Genomic DNA, 17,566 nt, shown 5'->3' with positions numbered 1-17,566 from the left:
CTCTTATTGAAAGATGATTTGAAACATAAATCATTGCTGTCAAAAGTGGAGTCTGGGAAGAACACTATGGAAGATGAAAGACAATTACCCATCCCACACAGTATTTCCTGCAAGCTGAAACCCCCACCAGCTGGACCCGAGTCGCTAATGAATGGTCAGTTGGTCAGGCAAGGATGGAGTCCCCTCAGTTAAACAGAAAATTCACTCTTGGCCTCAACACCCCTTTAGAGACCTGGGACCTACAGAGAGGCCTGTCTAACTAAGGCACTGTCAGATTCACCACAGTGATTGGCATATGCGGTCAGCAAACTTTCCTGAAGCAATCTGATGGACTCCACCATTGGCCCTTTCCTTCTCTCTCTCCACTCAAATGTCCAAGTTTGACTATAGAGAAGTGATTGGCACCATATCTTCAATATAAGCATTGTTTAATAAGTATAAATAAGTAAATAAAATCTTTGTCTTACACTTTTAGTCCACCTGTATGTTAGCTATCTGGCTCAGGCAAGACCGAAACAGGTGAGCCCTTACATGAAATGCCAGTGAGCTGGATTTAGAACTTGAAGGTCAGCATCTCTATGTCTGTCTCTACTGTAGACCTCTATGTAGTACCGTATCTCACAAATTCTGCATTCCTCTTGATCGCCACTCATTTCCTAAATAAGTGATCCCCTGACTTCCACATGCCAATACTAGAATCAGAATCAAAAGACCCAAGGTGGGGCAGTGGCACACCCAGCTGAGCACACGTGGCCATGCACAAGGACCCGGGTTCAAAGACCCAGCCCCCACCTGCAGGGGAGAAGTTTCATGCGTGGGGGAGAAAAGTTGCAGATCATTCTGTGTGTGTGTGTCTTCCTCTCGGTCTCCTTCTCCTCTCTGTTTCTCTCTTCTCTCTCAATGAAAGAGAGAATGACAGAGAGAAGGAGGAGGAGAGTGAAAGAGATAAAGAAAGAAAAGGAAGGAAGAAAGGAAGGAGGAAAAAAGGGAAGAACAAGCTGCAGAGAGTGGTGGGTTCGTCTTGCAGGCACTGAGCCCCAGCAAGAACATTGGAAGCAACTGAAACAAAAGAAGACAGGAGTCGGGCAGTGGCGCAGCGGGTTCAGCGCACATGGCACGAAGTACAAGGACCGGCCTAAGGATCCCGGTTCGAGCCCCCGGCTCCCCACCTGCAGGGGAGTCGCTTCACAGGTGGTGAAGCAGGTCTGCAGGTGTCTGTCTTTCTCTCCTCCTCACTGTCTTCCCTTCTTCTCTCGATTTTTCTCTTTCCTCTTCAACAACAACAACAACAGTAATAACAGTAACAACAAGGGCAGCAAAATGGGGCAAATGGTCTACAGGAGCAGTGACTTTGTAGTGCAGCCACAGAGCCCCAGTTATAACCATGGAGAAAAAGAATAACAACCAAATATGTGAAAAAGCAGGAGGAGGAGGAGGAGGAGGAGGAGGAGAGGCAGGGGGTCTGGTAGTGGCATGCCTAGTTAAGCACACCTAGTACGAAGCGCAAGGACCAGCGCAAGGATCCCAGTTTGAGCCCCCGGCTCCCCACCTGGAGGGGGAACACTTCACAAGCGGTGAAGCAGGTCTTTAAGTGTCTGTCTTTCTGTCCCCCTGACTGTCTCCCCTTCCTCTCTCAACATCTCTCTGTCCTATCACATAAAGAGGAATAAATGGCCTCTGGGTTTCGTAGTGCTAGCACCAAGCCTCAGCAAGAACCCTGGAGGCAAGGGGGACAGAGAGAGAGAGAGAGAGAGAGAGAGAGAGAGAGAGAGAGAGAGGAAATGAGGACAGATTCAGGGACTTCATGTAAGAAGAAAAGACCCTTCCAGGATGAGGAAGCCACAGAAGGGACCATGTGTAGTCATTTCGAGGAAGCCCTGTGAAAGCATTTCCCACAGTGAGGAGGGAGACTGGCCGTTGGTCCCCATTGCTAGAAGGGGTCTTCCTCATGGTCGTAGGTGATGAGCAAATCACTGAGCACAACTATGTCCCAGGAAGACTGTGTGCTCACAGCTGGGATTGCACAGCATTTCACAAGTCACAAGTGTCATTCTTCTCTTGCTCTTTTTTTTTTTTTTTTTTGTCAGTTGTTCTAAGATGTCATAGCTATTACCAACACCACAAAAGAATCAGCGAAGAGGCAAGTCTGGCCCATGAATCAAATTTTGCTGGCCTGAGCTTAAAAAAAGTGGTTGCACAAAACATAAAACATTTAAAGGAAGATTGAATAAGACGTGCAGGAGTGTGAAGTCCTTAACACATACTTGCTAGAACTTAGCTGATACAGTCAGTCCCGAGAAACAGCACTGGGGTGCCTCTTACTCAAATACCGGAGGTCTGGGAGAATCTGCTGCAGAAGAGTCACATCCTCTGGCCTTTAACTGGGAAACTGGAGTCAGGGCCTTGGGTGGGTGCGAGCTGATGAACTCAAGAGTCTGGGGCTCATTGCAGGAAAAGAAAAGTGAGCATCGGGGCCCTGGGCTTCTCCAAAGTCAGATGTTTGGGCTCAAGGCAGGTGTGAACCGGGGGGGACTGGGAGCCACTTATGTGGTTCCTAACTCAGCATCAACAATTCCTGAGCAGACGTGCTTGTAACCAGCAAATGCCGTGTTACACTCTGTCTGGGGAGAACTGGCCAAGTTTCTCCCATGGAAATGTTTAGGTGAAGTTCCCACTGTCACCAATGCACTAAACAAGCAGGATCCATGGACTTAGGAACTGGATAGCGTGTGCAGTAGGGCTCCTCTGATGGGTGTTCTTATATGAAAATATAGGCAATCTCGCGCGTTTGGGTCATTCCTTCTGATAACCCCCAGGAAGCATGAATAGTGTTAATCCGTTATTTAAAGTGCCCAGCTTACATAAATTTCAGTCTTACTATTGAGTTACATAATCTTCCTTTATTCCTCACTCCGGTAGGAACTGTATGGAATCACACCTCTGTTATAAGTATACCCATTACAATCTGGTAAATCAATATTAAATCACTAATTAAAAAATAAAACATGAAAAAGAAAAATACAGAAAACTATGTCATGACTTTTCTGACAACTCAATAGCTTCTTCCCACCTCAGGGTCCCTACACTCGCTGACTCTGCTCCTACTCTTCGATCTCTGTTTATTAAACATTCTCAGTGTCTATTAAACAGCAGAGAAGCAATTACAGAAGCCAGAACTCCTACCTTCTGCATCCCATAAAGAAATTTGATCCATCCTCCAGAGGGGGAGAAATGTTAGCAGAAGATGACCAGAGGGCTCTGAACCCCAGTTCCACTATGACCCAGAACTTTTGTGACCAGGAACCTTTGTTTTTGCCCATCACTGAGTGGGAAGAGAATATGGAGAACACCTGAGGAAGCCAACACCTGTTTCTTTTATCTGAGAGGGAAGAGTAAAAAGGAAAGACAGCTGGAAGATGTAACAGGTGTAAGTACCTGTTACAAGACCTTTGAAGTGAATAAAAACAAGTGTCATCTTCCACACGGGTCATCTATCTCTGCGTGAATGGCCCACGTCCTTCTCTGGTGTGCCTTTTCATTTTCCTGATTAAATGTTTAAAATATCAGCGGTATAAAAAATTAAAAAATCTTTGAGGAGTACTTATACAGAGTTCCAGGGCGGGGGGGGGGGGGTGCTTTACTAATGGAATTTATACTCAGTGGAGTACTACTCAGCAGTTAAAAGAAAAGACTATGATCTGTGCTTGGATCAAATGAGGGGTACACGTGGTGATTATGCTTACTGAAGTAAACAAGAACATGAGGACCACTATAACGGTTTCACTCATGTGGAAATAGAGAAATGAAACACGTGAACTTAAAAAAAAGGGGGGAAATATATGTATGAAGAGAGAGAGAGATTCAACTGATATCTACGACCTTGGGAAAACTATGATGGCTACTTTTTGGGAGGACCACAGAACGTTGGTGGTGAGTGTGGTGTGAATATATACTCCTATTATCTTGTCATCTTGCAAATCATTATTAATCACTCATAAATGTAAATCATTATTAATCTTGTGAATCATTATTAACCACTAATAAAAACATGCGTGTTTATAAACAAGACACGCTTTACTGCTACCACAGACAGCTTCTGAGAGTCAGCATTGTAGGTTATACAGACAGAGGAGATAACACACAGCCATCACAAAATGATTTTAAAAGAAAGCCGAATGTTTCTGTATTGCATCATTATATGGAAAATGAACAGACCGAGTCACTTTTGAATCACTGTAAATAATTCAACACTGTAAATAGTTTTAAAAATTAAAAGCCTTGAACCCAGGATGAACTTTTGGACTTAGTTTTTTCAGCTGTAAAGTAGCCACAGTAACCTCAAATTTGCATGGTTCCAGAGAAGAAAATATAAATATATAAATTTGGCATATATGTTTAAATATAAATATAGAAATATCCAGAAAAATAAGATATACAAACCGCCTACACAGTGTCCAGCCAGTACTCAATAAATGCACATCGTAGTATCAGCTATGAAAAGATAGAGCTAGCCTTTAAAATAGAAGTGTGATTTGTTTAACATTGAGGAAGACAAGTCAAAAGTTTCACGTCTTAAAGACTGCACTTGGTGAGGCAAACACCTGCTTAGCCCCATGCACACTGTGGCCAGCATGTCAGAGACAGCCTCTCTGCCAGGGATTAATGTCTACCGGGAAGTGAAAATAATTATAAACACCACTGCATGAGAACGAGGGAGGGAGTCCTTCCCAAGGAGGTTACCACTGCACAATCTCATCTTGACGTTTTATGTCACCTGACAGAAATGACTGTATTTCATAAGGTAGTTACCACAGCAGAGGCATTCCGAAAACCCAGTTTTTAATCATCAGATGTGTAACTGTCCCAAACCAGATATGTTTGTGACTGAGAAAGTCACAGAGAGCCCCCGCCCCCCAAGTGTGTGACACCCCAACTGAGAGAGTCAAGTTCTGACAGTCTGAACTCTGCTGGAGCCAAGCCTGGAGCTCAAGACAAATACATTTTGCCTTTTCCTGTTCTAGTTGTAGGTGAGCTTTTTTTTTTTTTTTTGGGGGGGGGTCAGTTTCGTCTTGTTGCAAGGATGATAAGAAAACAGCTCTGGACAGCCCTGGCCTTGTAGAAGGAAGGAGCAGCATGATAGATGTGGTTCATGGAGACAGCCAAATATGGTCAAAACACTTACTGTGTCTTAGTTACCACTGGACTGTCTAGAGGAAGCAGATTAGCCAAATGAAAGCTTAATCGCCACAGAATTGGGGGCTGTTACCTGCAGGCCCTGTTTTTGGTTCCAGGCTCACTGGACTGTCGGCTGCTCCCCCACAGGAGGACTGAAAGCCCATGCCGAGTTCCGAAACAAGCCTAGCAACACAGCCCCACAAACTGCCCAGAGCCAACCCCAAGTCCCAGCTGCATAAGCCCACAGCCTCAGGCAGAGACAAGTCAAAGGTTCACATGTCTCTCTAAGAAGAGAGGTGGGTGCTGATCATGAGGTGGAGGGGGAGACTCTTCAGAATGCCCATCAGCAGATGGCTGGATAAAGAAGTTGTGGGTTGTATAGTCCATGGAATACTGCTCTGCAATCAAAAAGATGATACTGTTGGATGGAACTGGAGGTGGTGATACTTAGAGAAATAAGTAGAGAGATGAAAGACAGCTACCAGATGGTACAGCTCATATGTGGAATCTAGAGAACTGATGCCCATGAACTTGAAAAAAGAAGTAGAGAAAGAAAGAAAGATAGACAGAAAGAAAGGCAGATAGGAAGGAAGAAAGAAAGAAAGGAAGAAAGAGAGAGAGAGAGGGAGAGAGAGGGAGGGAGGGAGGAAGGAAGGAAGGAAGGAAGGAAGGAAGGAAGGAAGGAAGGAAGGAGCAAACTGAAAGACTTGTGAAAACTCCGGCAGCTGTCTTTGAAAGGGGGTGGGGACACAGAGCTCTGGTGCCAGGTGTGGTGTGGACTATGCGCTGTGATCTTACAATCTTGTAACCTACTATTAATCACAAATACAATAATTTTTAAAATGTTATGGAACACAGACTTAATAGTCTACTCAGTAATTCAAAGAGGTGAGATTGGGTAGAACTGGAAGTGAGTATGTTTTGTGAAGTAAGGAAGGAAGTGAGCTGGACAACTACTGGATTGCTTCACTCATATATAGAACTGAAACAGGGCGTGGGAGACAGCATAATGGTTCTGCAAAGAGACTCTCACGCCTGAGACTCTGAAGTCTCAGGTTCAAGCCCCACACACTATAAACCAGAGTTGAGCAGGGCTCTGGGAAAAAGAGACAGAGAGAGAAGTGAAACACATGTTATGTGGGAAAATGTTACACATGTACAAACGACTGTATTTCACTGTCAACTGTAAACCAGTAATCCCCCCAAAAGAAAAAAAATCTCTTCTTAACTAAGTTTGGGATTGTTCTTAAAATGAAAAAAAGAAGGAGAAGAAGAAGGAGGAGGAGGAGAAACACATGAACTTAAAATAAATAATAGCCAGCCCATCTTTAAGATCTTGGTTGAACTATGCAGTTATGGTAGGTGAGTGGCACAGAATTTTGACAGTGGAGGTGGTGTGGAAATATAGCCCTATTATCTCACAGTCTCGTAAATCGCTGTTGAGTCGCTAATAATGAAAATAAACGTAGCAGCAGCTCCTTGTGTTCTGAGCCTTCGAGCCTGCTTACTCACAAGCAAGGCGGAGGGGCGGTGTCCCATGCCCACTTCTTTGTCTTCTTCATGGAGAGAGAGCAGCGTCTCGTCGTCTGCCCAGGAACAGTGGTCTTGGAACAGCAAGCACTTCTGCTAGCTTACCTGCTGGGCTTCGTGCAGCCTCTTGACCAAATAAACATGTTTGGGGTTTTGCTGTTTCATGAAACTCAGCTGCTCTGATGTGTGAATGTTCCAAACGGTTTGGCATAGCAGATGAGTAAAAGGAAAAAAGAATCCTTCTCCCGAGTCAGAGGTGATTTACACAGATGGTCCCCCAAAGACAGACACAGGGGAGAGACTACCGCACACAATGAGTGGAACTGGAAGGCTCGGATGCCCACTTACTTGCAACATGTCTTCCTCTCTCTCCCAGTATGTACACTAAGACACACACATTCTCTGCATGAAGCCCAAATTTATTTCTAGCTGTCAGGCTCTGAGTTTGCAGGCAGAAAGAGAACAGCCCTGCTCTACACGCAGCATGATTACAGATTCCACAAGGAACACGATCCCACGCGTAAAGTCAGCCATTGCAGAATAGCAGTGAATATCTTCCCTTGGTTGTTGCTGTTGTCACCAGGGTGTCACTGCTCCAGGCTGACTTTCCAACTAGAAAGAAACAGAAGGAGAGAAGAAAGACACCATGGCACCGAAGCTTCCTCAGCAAGGCGGAGCTGCCCTGAAGCCTTGGAGCACAGCAAGCTCAGTAAGCAGGCGGAGCTGCCCTGAAGCCTTGGAGCACAGCAAGCTCAGTAAGCAGGTGAGCTCGTTTGCCGAGTCAACAGTGACTATCGTCATACATGGCCAATGCTGACCGCAAAGCCACGAGTGAATGGCTGCATTTTATCTTCAGTCGACATGAGGACATCGGGGGTGCGGCCCTGGAGTAGCAGCTGCAGAGTTTTGCTCTCCCCAATAACTCGGAAAAGTAATGAGAATTTCCAGGAAACTCAACAAAATGCAGCCAGGATCTCTTCAGAACCTCACCAGGCCACAGGTGAACACAGACAGGTGTGGCTCGAGGACAGAGAAGTGGCAAGGGAGCGATTCCCAGGATGAGAGGCTGCGCTCAGGGACAACTGGCAGCTGAGGCTCACCACTTCCGGGTCCGAGTTAAAGAAACAACAGCTGGAAAAGAGAGAGAGAGGGAGAGAGAGAGAGGGAGAGGGAGAGGGAGAGGGAGAGGGAGAGGGAGAGGGAGAGGGAGAGAGAAATGAAAGAAAGAAGGGAGGGAAGGAGGGTGGGAGGGAGGAGGAAGAAAACCACGTAAGTCACAGGTGAGTGCAGACACATGTGGCTTGTAGCTGGAAGTGGCGAGGGAGAGATTCCCAGGACTAAAAGCTGGTACTCAAAGACAGGAGGCACCAAATCAGACCTCAGCTGAGACACACCACTTCCAGGTCAGAGTTTTAGCAACAAAAAGATGCCTTAAAAGAAAAAAAAAGCCCACAAAGTCACCGATGCACAACTAGCGCAGCAAGTCAAGGTCAGAACCAGCCTGGTGACTCAGCATCAACACTGACCCTGAGGCTCTGAAGACGCAGCTGAATGGTAAGCAGGCTCAGCTCTGTTCCTGTTGTTTCTGGCACTGCTTCCCTGCTTACTTGTTTTCACAGGGGAAAGAGAAGTCAGAGCCTTGCTCGGCGCCAGCATTTGAGGAGCCAGCGGTCAGACCTGAGTGGGTCATCATGCAAGCCCCTGGGTTCCTGGGTTCCGGTGCAGGACCATCTCCTCATCTCCCTTTGGTTTCTTGACTCACTTAGCAAGCTCAGACAACTCTCGTTTATCAGGGTCGTGCTTTAGTCAGTTTCCATCTGGCTGGGCCCTTCAGAGATCTTTGACACAAAGTGTCTGCATATAAGCAATAAGACAGACATGTTCAAACCCTCTTAGTTGTGGACACAGGTAGCATTCTTTGAATAAAAACGCTATCTCCTACCTGCCCACAAAGACGCTGCTTTGTCATTAAAATCTTAGTTTCCTTATTGGAAAAATGTTAATTCTTACCGATCTCTGACTTCTAAACATTCAGGCTTTTCAAAGAAGTCATGCCGACATTTGAACACAGCTCGAGGAGCTCAGAGCCTTCAGACTGTCTATGTTCCTGTCTCCCCACATAGCTCCTGCTGCAGGCTGAGCTGCCAGGAAAACACCTGGAGACGAGTGTAGAGATGTGCTAGGGAATATTCTGGAGATGAGCAGGCCGGGGCCAGAGACATGGCCGTGCGGTGGAGGAAGGGAGAGTCCAGGCCTCCAGGTGAGAAGCACACGGAGCGGGGCGGCTGAAGGACGGGTCCCCAGCCCCGGAAAGGAGTCTGTGGAGCTTATCTCAATACCCAGTCTCTGCTGACGCCAGTTCTGTCAGATCACATTGCAGCTGACTTCTGACAAGCTGAAGTGCTGGGTGTTTGGCTTGTGCTCAGTACTCTAAAGACCATCACCTTGTATACATACTCCTTCTTTCTTTCTTTCTTTCTTTCTTTCTTTCTTTCTTTCTTTCTTTCTTTTCTTTTTTTTTTTTTTGCCTCCAGGGTTATTACTGGGGCTCAGTGCCTGCACCATGAATCCACTGATCCTGAGGACTATTCTTGTTTTTTTTTCAATCATTGTTGTGGTTACTATTACTGTTGTCATTGATGATGTTGTTGTTTTATAGGACAGAGACAAATAGGAGAGAGGAGGGGAAGACATAGAGAGGAGGAGAGAAAGACAGACACCTGCAGACCTGCTTCACCACTTGTGAAGCGACTCCCCTGCAGGTGGAGAGCCTGGGGCTCGAACCGGGATCCTTACGCTGGTCCTTGCGCTTTGCACCACGTGTGCTTAACCTGTTGCACTACGGCCTGACTCCTTACCTATTCTTGTTATCAATAAATGTGTAGTTGAGTTGAGGGAACCAGATGGGAAGGTACAAAAATACACACAATAAAGAATTAAATAAGTAGTGGCAACACCATATAAATGATGCTGAATCTTTGCCAGCCATCAGACAAAGGAATAATAGTCAACATATGCAGTGAGCAAGGAGTTCACCAAACTCAGCAACTACAACAACAACACACCATCCAAAAATGGGGAAAGGATATGAACACAATATTCACCACAGAAGAGATCTGAAAGGCCAACAAACACATGAAAAAATGCTCCAAGTCTCTGATTGTCAGAGAAATGCAAATCAAGACAACAATGAGATATCACTTCACTCCTGTGAGAATGTCATACATCAGAAAAGGTAACAGCAGCAAATGCTGGAGAGGGTGTGGGGACAAAGGAACCCTCCTGCACTGCTGGTGGGAATGTCAATGGGTCCAGCCTCTGTGGAGAACAGTCTGGAGAACTCTCAGAAGGCTAGAAATGGATCTACCCTATGATCCTGCAATTCCCCTCCTGGGGATAGATCCTAAGGAACCCAGCACGCCCATCCAAAAAGATCTGTGTGCACATATGTTCTTGGCAGCACAATTTGTAATAGCCAAAACCTGGAAGCAACCCAGGTGTCCAACAACAGATGAGTGGCTGAGCAAGCTGCGATCTATATACACAATGGAATACAACTCAGCTATTAAAAACGGTGACTTCACCTTCTTCCCCTCATCTTGGATGGAGCTTCAAGGAATCCTGTGAAGTGAGATCACTCAGAAAGAGGATGAATGTGGAATGACCCCACTCACAGACAACAAATAAGTAGAACAGAGAATGCCAAGTAAAGGTCTGTGGAGGTGGGGAAGGTTCAGGTCCTGGGACACGATGGCAGAGGAGGACCTAGAGGGGTGAATGTTATGTGCAAAACCAAGAGAAGTTATGCATTACAAACTATTGTATTTTACTGTCAACTGTAAACCAATAAAGAAAAAAAAAAGGTGAGTTCACTTTCTTTACCTCATCCTGGATGGAGCTTGAAGGATCATGTGAAGTGAGATCAGCCAGAAAGAGAAGGATGAAGATGGGGTGACCCCACTCCTGACAGAAGCTGAGAAATGAGAACAGAAGGGACACACAGCAGAACTGGGACTGGGGTTGGTGTATTGCGCCCAAGTGAAGGATTTGGGGCGGGGGACTTTCAGGTTCCCTGTAAGGGTATTGACAGTGGGGAGCAGTCCTCGGCTGGTGGGAGTGGTGTGAAGATATACCCTTATTAACATATAGTCTTATAATTCACTATTAATTCAGTAATCCAGGGGAAAAACATATTGAATATTTCAAGTTCTAAAAAAGAAAAGAGGTTTATCAGTCAAAAATTGGTTTTCAATTTCAAAGACAGGGAAATCCCTTAATCTGTGGAACTTGTAACAAGAGAGCATAAACTATATTTCGGGGGGGAAGGACTTTGATGGATAGAGAGAAAGAGGAAAGGCAAGTGGGCTGAGGAGACAGCATAATGGTTCAGCAAAAGACTCTTATGCCTGAGGGCCTGGGTTCTCGCCAGCACCACCATCAGTCAGGGCTGAGCAGTGCTCCGGTCTTTCTCTGTGCCTTCCTCTGTCTCTCATTAAAATAAATTAATTTTTTTTTTTACTTATTTTAAAGGAGAAAAAGAAGCCTAGTGTGTAGCAGCAGTAACAAAATATCAGAGGGCAAGATGCATGGTAAGATAGAGGAGTGGCTGGAGCAGAGGGAGGACCGTACACAGGGGTTTAGCCTGTGCAGGCCGCTCAGGGAGATGCACCTGTCTGGTGCGCACACTGGGGAGAGGATCCGGAGTCCCCACACAGTGAGGACAGCTTCTGCTGTGCTGGTTTCTGACCAGAGCTGCAGCGAAGTGGCCCTAAGGCTCTCTGCGGCAGTATTGGTAGTGGGATTCTGGGAAGCTGAGTCCAAAGACCATTGTTGCTACACTCCCAGTGACGTGCGAACTCTTCTCCTTTCATAAACGTCTGTCTACTTCACAAAACCAAATTCTGTTACCTGCCATTAAGAATACTAAGACACACATCTTTTATTTGACATTTACAGTTGTCGGAGTAGATAGTATTAGTCTCATGTTAGAGGCCACGGAACTGGAGCTATAAAATCACATGAATTGTTCAAGATTTTTCCAGTAAATCTGGCGCAGAACCCCGGTTCGTCTAAGCTTACCTCACTTCCAGCTCCACACTATTGCTTTCACATCATAACTGCTGCCCAAAGGCAGAAATAAGAGGGAACCTCAGTATCTCCCATATGAGCGAGGGCATTCTGCACACAGACAGTTCCCACGATGGATCATAAAGCATCGCGCTCGAACTCTGGACTGAAATAAATACATAGTCGGAGCTGTGAGTCATTCCAGTGAGGACAACACCCAAACGTGGAAAGGTGCCCGTCGGCCAAAGACAGGAACAGATGAGTCTGTGGGATTCTCGCCCCGCCAAACTCCATTTCTGCGAGTGTTTATGAATTTAGTAATCAAATATGACAGTAGTCTCCATGGCCTCATAAATAAATCCCAGGCCACAATCATGCAGAGAGACTTTTGCAGGGCTCTGCCCAGGCCTCCCATGCATTGACTGTGGTCCTCTCAGAAAGGCTGAGTTCCTCCCCAGGAATGAGGAAGCAGTTTAACTAGCTGTCTTGGCCCTTTCAGTTTCAAGATCAATTAGTTTGGCAGACTCACCAGATAATGGCCAAGAACAGGCGTTTTCAAGACCAGCTACCCATGGTTCAAAGAACCTAAGGTGAGGGCCGGCAGGGGCACACAGGCCTTAGCATACAACCTACCATGTCCAAGGACTCAGGTTTAAGACCCAGGTCCACACCTGGTGTATAGGGGTGGGGGGCTTCACACACCATACACCATGGAGCAGGATGCAGGAGTCTCTCTCTGTCTTCCTCCCCCGACCCCATGGAGCAGGACGCAGGAGTCTCTCTCTCTGTCTTCCTCCCCCAACCCCATGGAGCAGGATGCAGGAGTCTCTCTCTGTCTTCCTCCCCCGACCCCATGGAGCAGGATGCAGGAGTCTCTCTCTGTCTTCCTCCCCCAACCCCATGGAGCAGGACGCAGGAGTCTCTCTCTGTCTTCCTCCCCCCCGACCCCATGGAGCAGGACGCAGGAGTCTCTCTCTGTCTTCCTCCCCCGACCCCATGGAGCAGGATGCAGGAGTCTCTCTCTGTCTTCCTCCCCCGACCCCATGGAGCAGGATGCAGGAGTCTCTCTCTGTCTTCCTCCCCCGACCCCATGGAGCAGGACGCAGGAGTCTCTCTCTATCTTCCTCCCCCGACCCCATGGAGCAGGATGCAGGAGTCTCTCTCTGTCTTCCTCCCCCGACCCCATGGAGCAGGACGCAGGAGTCTCTCTCTCTGTCTTCCTCCCCCGACCCCATGGAGCAGGACACAGGAGTCTCTCTCTCTGTCTTCCTCCCCCAACCCCATGGAGCAGGACACAGGAGTCTCTCTCTCTGTCTTCCTCCCCCGACCCCATGGAGCAGGACGCAGGAGTCTCTCTCTATCTTCCTCCCCCGACCCCATGGAGCAAACACAGGAGTCTCTCTCTGTCTTCCTCCCCCAACCCCATGGAGCAGGACGCAGGAGTCTCTCTCTGTCTTCCTCCCCCGACCCCATGGAGCAGGACGCAGGAGTCTCTCTCTCTTTCTTCTTCCCCCCCCCCCCCAACCCATAGAGCAGGATGCAAGAGTCTCTTTCTCTCTTTCTTCCTCCCTCCAACCCCATGGTGCTGTATTTCTCTGTATCTCTCTAAAAAAAAATAATAAAATAAGCCAGCAGAAGTGGTGGATTTGTCACATAGGCACCAAACCCAGTGATAACCCTGGTGGCAAAATAAAAGAATCTAAGATAAGGTTAAAAAGAAATGGTCCTATTCGACAGCCATCGCCCAAGTCCAAAGAAGCATGGTGGCCAAGGGGCTGGGCTAGACTGGGCCTTCGTGACCCAGCCCCTTGAGACAACCATTCTGCGCACACTACAAGGCGTGTTCTGAAAACTTGCCGGGAAGCAACCCCAACTCCAGAGAGTGACCGAGGGTCTGCCCTCTGCCCTCAACACTTCAGACCTGACTCCACACTCGTTCATCACACCTTGCGGCGCCCTTCCATCCACACAGTGCTCTTCCGGGTGTTTCCACCTCCTTCCGTCTTTCAGCACAGCGGACCAGAGCTGCGTGGTCACCCAGCTGCCTCCCTAGGGGCCCTCGTACTTTTTCAGCAGCTAGAGGCGGGCTGCACACTTCAGCGCACTGACAGTTAAGTCTTGTCTTTTGTCCCGGGCACAGAGCAGGGTAGGGAAAGTTCACACAGAACGCTCTCATTTCAAAACGTGAATAAATGGCTCGTACCGGAGGCCCGGTGCACTTATGGAAGACAGATCTCCTCCCAAAGAAAAGTGACCCAAAGGGGACGTCTCACAAGTCCTGGCACGAGGTGGCCACACCTGGACCACTGAGCACATGTCCCACACTGGGTCACCGACAGTCCCACCCCACCCCCACTCCTAACTCAGCCCGTGAGATGGCGGTGGGATATGTTCTCCCCTTTGAAGCCCCATTCCTTTCTTCCTTTCCTCTTCTTTCTTTTGCCTCTCATTTTTCTCCCCCTTAGGCTTTGGTCTTCTTGTTCTGCTAGTCCTTTCTCATGTTTCCTGGTTCTGCAGCTCCGTTTTTCCTTAGACGTGGAATCCTTTTATTTCCTTCCAGTTTCCCAAAGAACTTTCACAGCTGGTCCCATCTGTCTCTCCTGAATAATCCTCCCTTGTCTTTAATCACACTCATTTCTTCTCTGATTGCACCTGCCTTTCGTGGACTGGACCCCACAGTCTTGACACTGTAGACTTCACTAACAAATACAAAGCTGGGAGAAGGGGGAACCCTGAGCTCTGTGTCCTTTAAACATAGAGTGCGGCATCGCGAACTGATCGAGGGAGAGAAAAGAAGAGGAGGGTGACAGAGAGGAATGCAGATAGTAACAGATCCAGGCTGTATTCTAGGTGGCCGTTAGACTGCGCTCTCTCACAGCTCTTCCCGTGACCAGTTACTGAGTCCTAAGCACTCTGGGGGACCCGTGGGGAAAGACAGGCATATAGACTTTATTTATGAGCTTGACATTTTCTTGTCATGAAATCAGCTCTTTACCTTGGATGTGGCTCACCGCACTAGTTGAGGAACTTGGTGAGCTGGGACTGCAGTGACTGTCCAGGGAGACTGACAGACGATCGTCTCTAAGCGTTCTCAGCACGCAAGACCAGAAAGGACAGCGTGAAATTAGCCACGGTTGCTGTTTTGACTATCTCAACACCACAGACGATCGCTTGGCTTTATACTAGCATTTCTCCCTGCAGCTTTTATCACAACACGTTCCTGACTAGTGTTGTTGAAAGCGTACAATGTCCTGGTCTTGCCGACGCCTTTTCTCTGACTCACAAACACTAAGAGCCGTATCTGTTGCTCATTACAGCCGAATACGTACTCTCTATCATGGTCTGGCTGGCCTGAACCTTAGATCAGAAAGCTCTCCTTTAAATGTTTTTCCTGGGTTCCCAGAAAATGTGTTTCCTACTGAGATCCAGTAAAAACAGAAATTAAATGAAACTCCGAAGAACCAATAACCACTACAGTACGGGACGCAGACGTTCAATTTCCCATGTGTCTTCTATTTACTCCTTTCACAGGTAGAAGTGGTGGTGGAAACTATATTTTTTGACTTCCCTGAACTTTCTCCAAAATGTACCTCCCGGTTTATCATCCTGAATTTCATCCCGGAGCCACAAAGGAATGCAGTGAGAACTCTGCTTCCTGTACCCTGACCTCCACACACTGCTCCTTGAACTCCCTCCTTTGCTCTCCTGGCCCAGGAGAGCTCGTTCCTTTCTGCTATGCACCACTTCCTTCAAGCCTCTCAGCTTTGCACCTTCTCCCTCAAAATCTGGTCGGGTGTTTGTACAACTGAACCACTCCCACTCCTGAGTAGAACCAAAGATACATCCACAATCCAAAACGCTGCCTCTCCCCCCACTACATTATCCATGAAGGCATCCCCATGGCCTTTGAGAAGCTCTTTGGTTGGAAATGTAAAAACAGAAGATACTTTCTACTACGACACAGAAATCTCACTCTTGGGAAACGCCTGGAGAGAAATGACTATGAGTGTGTGTGTCTAACGGTGCACTTGCCTAGAATACTCATGAAAGCGGAGTGAGGAGAAGGAACGACCAACTGCCACATGCCAGCAAGTACCTGACATCTCATGGTGCAGTGGAGTGAGGTTGGTGCATTCACACAGTGGAGCCCTAGCTTTTTACTGGCCTCTGGGTGACTCCTCCAAGCACAACAGCGAACCCCAAGGAGTTTGCGCTGTGTGATACTCAGTTATAGGAAGCTTGCTTTGCTTTAGATGCAGAAAGGCAGAGACAGAGCACAGCACTGGAGGCAACTTTGCTACAGCTGGGCTGGGACATGCACAAGGGAAGGCAACACACTAGCTCGGTGAACTGTTTCACCAGCCTTCACTGGTGAAAGCTGAAAGACCGTCAGAAGGAATCGGCGCAGTTGGCAATCGGGACAGAAAGAGTGACAGAGGGACAACCAGCTGCAACAGAGGACTGGTCTCCCTTGACTGGGGTGCTGGTTACACTGGTGTAAGAGCCTCAGACTGTCTACACGCCTCTCTGCCTGTGAATTTTGCTGTGGGAAAGTGTTGAGAATAGATGCTAGTCCTAAACCTAAACATCAGATGCTCCCACTTACTAACCACTTGAAAGTTGAAATCTACCAAATTAGGCATCAAGACCACCGAGTGGTTAGAATATTGTGACAAGCTGTGGTCTAATTTTCTCCAACAGTACAAAAAGAGAGATCTCCGAAGTTTCATTTATGAGCCATTAGAAACACCAGTGAAGGGAGTTGGACGATAGCACAGTGGGTTAAGCAAACATGGTGCACAGCGCAAGGACCGGCTCAAGGATCCTGGTTCGAGCCCCCGGCTCCCCACCTGCAGGGGAGTCGCTTCCCAGGCGGTGTAGCAGGTCTGCAGGTGTCTGTCTTTCTCTCCCCCTCTCTGTCTTCCTCCTCTCTCCATTTCTCTCTGTCCTATCCAACAACAAGGACATCAATAACAATAGTAACTGCAACAATAAAAAGGGCAACAAAAGGGGAAAATTAATAAATACAATATTAAAAAAATTTAAAAAGAAAGGAACACCAGTGAAATGAAAGGGAATCAGAAAAAAAAATGAGTCAGCTAAAAGTAAGGGTATGCTATCCCTTCTTACTTGATTTTTTTTTTAAAAAATGAATCAGTTGAAAATAAGAATATACTATCCTTTCTTATTTGATTTAAAAAAAAAAAGAATCAGCTGAAAATAAGAACATACTATCCTTTCTGATTTGATTTTTTAATAACCTTCCAGCTGCTTTCAATTCAGATTTTATTGACTCTTCCATATTAATCTATATTAGCTGTCAATCAGCTTGTGAAGAAACGCGGCTTCCTCAGCTTTCCCACAGCATCCACGCCACCAGTCTCTTCTTACTGCAATAGCCGGGGGCAGCTCACTGTAAAAGAAAGTCTCTGCTAACTGCTTCCCTGAGGACTGTGCCCACTGGGGTGGGTCTGTGCCTCCCCTGGGGGCTCCTCTCTAGCTCACGGTGTCCTCACAATAGGCACCTGCTCCAACCCTTTCTAGAGGCCAGAAGAGATGCCACCCAGTATGGACGCCATGTGTTTTTCCTTTTAGCTGCTCTGTGTTGATTCATTAGGGGTCACAGATGTCATTGTTGGGGTACACACACACACACACACACACACACACCGATGGCTTTGGAACTGACAGGGGTCTTTGGGGCTTTATAAACTCTTATAAAACTTAGACTGCATCAGTTCCCAAGATTCTGACTTGGGCTGTCCAAAGTATCTGCCCGAGTCCCCCTTCCTCT

The 17,566-nt window shown here is 47.2% G+C and overlaps 1 long non-coding RNA gene across 1 annotated transcript; it reads right to left on the bottom strand.

Annotated features, from left to right (window-relative positions):
- Positions 1-7,103: 7,103 nt before the first annotated feature.
- On the bottom strand, positions 7,104-12,367 carry LOC132538668 (uncharacterized). The gene is made up of 2 exons (XR_009550021.1): positions 11,785-12,367; positions 7,104-7,317 (listed from the first exon to the last, which is right to left on the bottom strand). It is a non-coding gene; the product is annotated as an uncharacterized LOC132538668 (long non-coding RNA).
- Between the last annotated feature and the right edge of the window lie 5,199 nt (positions 12,368-17,566).

Source organism: Erinaceus europaeus, chromosome 5 (genome assembly GCF_950295315.1).
Source record: "Erinaceus europaeus chromosome 5, mEriEur2.1, whole genome shotgun sequence".
Taxonomy (NCBI): domain Eukaryota; kingdom Metazoa; phylum Chordata; class Mammalia; order Eulipotyphla; family Erinaceidae; genus Erinaceus; species Erinaceus europaeus.
Note: the sequence above shows the minus strand (reverse complement) of the source record. Positions and strands in the feature narration are given on the sequence as shown.